The following is a 6,606-nucleotide window of genomic DNA, read 5'->3' on the forward strand; positions in this document are numbered from 1 at the left end:
TGACGCTATAAGTTACGCATATTTTTAAATACAAATGTAATCTAAACAACGTTCATATTAAAAATAAATACACAACAATAAATTCGTTACATTAGAGACAGGTTTCATAATTTGCATTGATTTTTGGTTTCTTAAATGCGTGCGATAAATCTAAATTTAGAAGGTGCTAACATAAATATTTTTAAAGTCCAGGAAAAGAGAGAAGCAGCTATAAAAAAATTAACTTGTGGGTACATCAAGTTGAGAAGAGAAATTATAAATCTTTCTCTACTTTAACAGAATTACATCACCAAGATGAAGAAGGTAATATTCCAGATGAGATTTCCTCATCAATCAAAGAGCATCTTTTGGGGCTAAAATCATGCTTAAAAGAATATTTTCCTCCAATTGACAGCAATAAAATGTGGATCAGGAACCCTTTTGCTGTTGACACGGAAAATCAGGAAGGATTATAACTCAGTGAATCAGAAATTGATTCTATTATTGAACTGTCCTGTGATACCGCAATGAAAGACCATTTTAGTCAAGTCTTGTTAATTAATTTTTGGCTGAGTTGTCGTGCTGAGTATCTAAATTTATCAGACAAGTTTTGTTTTGAAGTTAAGCACAAAACTACAAATTGGGCTATCTGTGCTCTGCCCTCCACGGGTATCGAAACCTGGTTTCTAGTGATATAAGTCCGCAGATATACCACTGTGCCACTAGGGGGCATTATCAGAAAAAGCAGTGAGGTTTCTTATGCCCTTTGTCACAACTTATAAAATAGAATCAGGCTTCTCAACGTTGGTTTTCTTAAAATACAAGTACAGGAACAGATCAGATATCCAGCCAGATTTGAAGATCAAACTGACTTCTTTTCCTCCTCATTTGAAGTTGCTGTGTGATGAAAAATAGCATCATCCTTCTCATTAGGTAAGTTTATTTCTTGAAAGAGCATTAATAAAAATACAGTTAATGTAAAGATTAAATAACAATGAAGTCTAATTTCTTTTTACACAGTAGTACTATAAAACACTTGTATATTTTATAATCGATGATGTATTGATAGAACTATTGCTTCCAGCTTGATGTTAAGCCTTAGTTAATGTCTTAGTGGGTTATCTAATTTGGTATTTGAGGAGGCCTGGTCTCATGAAAAATTACAAAAATAAACGGATCCCTAGTTGGAATAGTTTGGGAAACGCTGGACTAGAGGAATGGCATATAATCAACTGCACACGCTGCCAGTTTTTGAACGACACTAATGGAATAGCGAGAATGGACCATCATTCTTATAACGTATATGGCCCCAAGATAGAACCATGAGTTCTATGATTCCCATTCTAGCACCATGGAACGCTAACCACTAGGTCACATATACGATCACTGGTATTTGTATCAGGTAAAAACATAAAATCAGGCAGAATGATGCAACATGTGAACTGCACTGGTAATAAAAGGTATAAAAAATCAGTAAGTTGAGGGCAAAATTAGAACTTAAAATACTCTACAAAGAGAGTCTTCAGAAATTTAACTTTTCGACATTACATGGTTTTGATATCCAGTGTGTTGTGAAACTGATATTTGAAGGGAAAAGTCATTATGTATGCCAATAAAGCATAATAATTTAGAATCAGTTAGAATAACACAATGACAGGTATGTAGACAAAAAGAAAATTACAATTTGAGTTTTCCGTTCTGTTTTTTACAGCCAAAAACCTGATTATATACGAGTTTTGCATTATAGACTCACCTTGTATATAAGATAAATAAAAAATTGGGAAATTAAAAACCTGCAAATAGGGATGGTGAAACAAAAAGTAAGGAAACAAAGCTGGAGATGCTATAGACATTATTTACTCAAACTACAAACCCCTATTATGACTCCATACTGTTACCTGGAATAACATTTAGTGGAGTCAAAATAGGGATTTGTAGTTTGAGTAAACAATGTCTACAGTATCCCCAGCCTTGTTTGATAACTTTTTTATGATCCACATTTGCAGGTTTTTAAATTCCCAATGTTTTATTTATCTTGTTTGCTGGCTTTTTGTTTTAATGCTCAACTATGGGCAAAAGATTACTTGATCTGGTAGCTAGCTTTATACATTGTAATGATAATAAACCTAGCTAGTAGCCAGCTGATACGGTTCATGATGATTTACTTTAGCTATTGACTATTTGATCGCATTAGTTCAAAATGTAAAATGTTAAGCTGCACCCGGAGATTAACAAGGAAATTTGTTTGAGAATATAGTGAGCAGTTATAGTTTCTGTATAATTAAATTATATGCATATATAATGCATAGCAACGGGCAAATATATGTCTAGACTAAACCACAACTCCCACTAAGCGCGTATAATGTTTGTAATAAAATTTTATATTATGTGTATTGATTTTTGTAACTCCTTCACTTCATACATAATATAGTGGTCGACTCCCTGAAGACACCATTGTATAGTGTACAAAACATTAAGTATCTACATGTTACAGTCATCTAATGTTCATTTATTATTGGCTGATAATTCCTGTTTCACCCTCTACTTAAGCTTTTTAAAGGAACAACAAATGTTTGTTAGAAAGCTAATTACAAGGGGTAATGATAACATCGTTTACACAAGAATTATGATGTGATTTTTTTAGCTTATATGAAAAACAGAAGAAACAAATCGACTTTTCAATACCCCTACGACCTTCACAGTAATTTATTTAGTATTCTATAAAAGGTTTGGGTGCAACATACCAAGCTATTTTTGTTGTAGGCTGGAAAAAGAATAATAACAAGAAAATGAAGAAGAATTATAAACAAACCATTTTGAGCGGATTTTCTTTTCCTTGTAAGTCTAACTTGCATGCTTTTTTGTTCATTTTTATATGTGTACAGCCTTAGCAGTCAGTAGTAAAGGTTTTAATGTATTGTTTGAATTAAATCTTTACTGTTTAAGGCGATTTTTGCCCGAACGTTCTATTAGGAGTTTGTAAAATTCCTTGCGATCCCTATTATGAACCATTGTTGTGGTTCATGATAGAGAACTGCCTTGCGAATATTATCTAACGAATGGATATTTCGTAAAGGCATACCCCACTCTGGCATTGAGAAATCACGAGGATGTCCATACTAACAGTCTAATTCAGGGGACCAATTCTGGGTTTTCAAATGCCAAGACTGGGAACCCCCTCCTTATTTTAGGAAAAATTATAAACAGTTAATAATGCAATTGATGAATATCATCGAGAGAAAATCATAATTTTCCTTGTATCTTTGCTAACTAACGAGCGAATTACTTAAGGAACGTTTTGTTGGCTAAGAATTTGTCATAAAAACCTGAACAACTGTCATTCATGTTTGCCCTAAAGTTGCTTGAAATGACTTGAAAATCGAACGTCGTCACAACTTCCATTTATATTCAACTGTCTCGTTTGTTTTCCGAATTCAGATAACATGTTCAATGAAGTATCCTCTTAATGTGCACACTATGGGGCAACCCCATTGGGGGGCGTGGAGAATCAGTAGGGGTCTCAGAACTATGACTATAGGAGTATATAAATTTTATCTGAAAACAAATTTAAAAATAAATAAGTTTTAATTATTACCACAGAAATATTATTACTATTAAGTAATTGTTTGTTTGTTTGTTACGGATTTCGCGCAAAGCTACACGAGGGCTATCTGCGCTAGCCGTCCCTAATTAAGGAGTGTAAGACTAGAGGGAAGGCAGCTAGTCATTACCACCCACCGCCAGCGAATGGTGGGATTGACTGTAAGATTGTAAGACACAACCAAAGTGATACAAGCTCCTAGCCGTTGCCGTATGTTATCTTGGCCTAAGTAAAGGAATTAGAACATAATACATGATACAAGCTCCTAGCCGTTGTCGTATGTTATCTTGGCCTAAGTAAAGGTATTAGAACATGTTTACGACCTTTTAACATCGGGTTAGTGGGAATGTCATAAATAAAGGAAAACACCTCTTCAAGAAAATTTAGAAAAAGTAACTGATTATATCTGAATAAAGATACATTCAATACTTGCTACGGAAATGTTCTAATTATGACAATGAGTTAGCTTTACTTAACATAATAAGAATAACTGACCTTTCTATTTACAGTTATTGGGTATTATGCTATGCTAGATAGTTGCATTTATAAGTTCTGTGGGTATCAATACCAAAATTCTTAAGTATAGAATGTTATACCTGTTAATAAAGAAAATATAAACTACTTACTGTGCATAACTAATAATTAAACTTATTTGGCTAATAATCGTATAGGCTACTAACCATGACGTAGGATATAAACTACTTACTGTGCATAACTAATAATTAAACTTATTTGGCTAATAATCGTATAGGCTACTAACCGTGACGTAGGATATAAACTACTTAGTGTGTATAACTAATAATTAAACTTATTTGGCTAATAATCGTATAGGCTACTAACCGTGACGTAGGATATAAACTACTTAGTGTGTATAACTAATAATTAAAATTCCTTGGCTAATAATCGTATAGGCTACTAACCATGACAATAATTAATGAACGCCTATACGATTATTAGCCAAATAAGTTTAATTATTAGTTATACACACTAATTAGTTTATATTGTTATGACAGCGGAAGTCACGCGACGCAGGTAACACATGATGAATTTCTCGAATTATCTGGGAAGACCGAGTTTGTTCGAGACGCCCTCTTTTTAGTATATAAGCCTTGCAGAAAAGCCTGCGGTAATGAATGAAGAGAGTTCCGGGTAATTTACGATCCCGTTTCGAGCTAGTCTGTGTTTTCGAGATTGTGAATCGCTGTGATTTATAGCGTGTATTATAAAAGTAGTTAAGTTTAAAGTAACGAGAAACTTACTGATTGTGAAATTACTGTGTGCTAAACGTTTGTATCGAGGAAGAATAAACTGATTTAACCAAGAAAGGATTTGTATCGCTGAAGTTTCTCGGAAAGAATGTTTACTGGAAATTAACAAACAAGCAGATACGTAACAATATCCTACGTCATGGTTAGTAGCTTATACGATTATTAGCCAAAGAGTTTTAATTATTAGTTATGCACACTAAGTAGTTTATATCCTACGTCATGGTTAGTAGCCTATACGATTATTAGCCAAATAAGTTTAATCATTAGTTATACACAGTAAGTACTTTATATCCTACGTCATGGATAGTAGCCTATACTATTATTAGCCAAATAAGTTTAATTATTAGTTATGCACACTAAGTAGTTTATATCCTACGTCATGGTTAGTAGCCTATACTATTATTAGCCAAATAACTTTTGATTATTAGTTATGCACACTAAGTAGTTTATATCCTACGTCATGGTTAGTAGCCTATACGATTATTAGCCAAATAATTTTGATTATTAGTTATGCACACTAAACAGTTTATATCCTACGTCTTCGGCTACTAATACAGCACCCACTGACTACCCTAGTCTGAGTCTGACCAAATAGTGGAATTTGACCATCACTGTTACAGTATGGAACGTGGATTTTCAATAAAGGGACGCGAAACTTAAATCTTCGGATTCATAGTCTCGGGCACACTAACCCCTAGGTCACGTCCGGGCCGAATGATGAACAACGGAGATTAAAAAAGTAACCATTGTTCTCTACACTAGAAACCATTTATAAACTCAATATTATCTAGTTTTCTCAGTATCACTCTCACGCACATGCCGTTTGTGACTTTAATAGATTAATCATTTTTTTTGGTGCCAAAATGGCATTGTACCAAAATATTTTGAGTTAACTTGGAGTGGGTTCTAATAATATTAGTGTAAACCCAAAATACCACTTCTGGAAGCTTTAATCATTCTAAGGATATAGTGTTTAGGTGTGTTGGTCGCTGCCCTTCGGTGATTACGAAAACCGGAAGTTACAGTGGAGCAAGCAATAACAATATGGAGCAAATGTTGATCCCTCTTGTATCAAATATCAAAAACATTTGCTACTTAAATGTATTCGTAGCAGTAATTCCTCGAGTTTTCGTGAAGTGTGTCGAATAATAGGGTGATTAAAGCAAAATAAATCTTTTATACGAATACTAGTTTTTTTGGCAAAAACGGTTTTTACAATTTTGTTGTTCAGCGACATTTATTTTAATTTTAAACTAATGCTATAAACTAATTCATTTACTTACAAACACGACACTAAAAGACAAACGAATACTTTACTTCAACAGTCAAGAAGACAGAATTTGTAGCAGTTTATTTTGTGGATTAAAATTTTTAAATCATTTTCCAATGTAATGTATTTTACACGTTGTTTTGAAATTAAACATTTTAAAAGGGGCAATGTCGTTAGTTTCAAATTTTAATGTACAGAACTCAGTGTATTACGTTACTCTAAAACCAAACTGTAAACCTTAATTGAAAATTAAAATAACAGAGTATAATCAGGTTTTAAAATACTATATACTTTAGACACTGTTATGTTAAATAGCAACAATAAAATATGAACATGATTTAGGGGTTAATGTTTAATCGTGAATGAACATTATTCAGAACATATTTTAACAACAAAACATGAACATGATATATGGTTAATGTTTAATCGTGAGTGAACATTATTCAGAACATATTTTAACAACAAAACATGAACATGATTTATGGTTA

This window comes from Limulus polyphemus, unplaced genomic scaffold (genome assembly GCF_000517525.1).
Source record: "Limulus polyphemus unplaced genomic scaffold, Limulus_polyphemus-2.1.2 Scaffold5208, whole genome shotgun sequence".
Taxonomy (NCBI): Eukaryota; Metazoa; Arthropoda; class Merostomata; order Xiphosura; family Limulidae; genus Limulus; species Limulus polyphemus.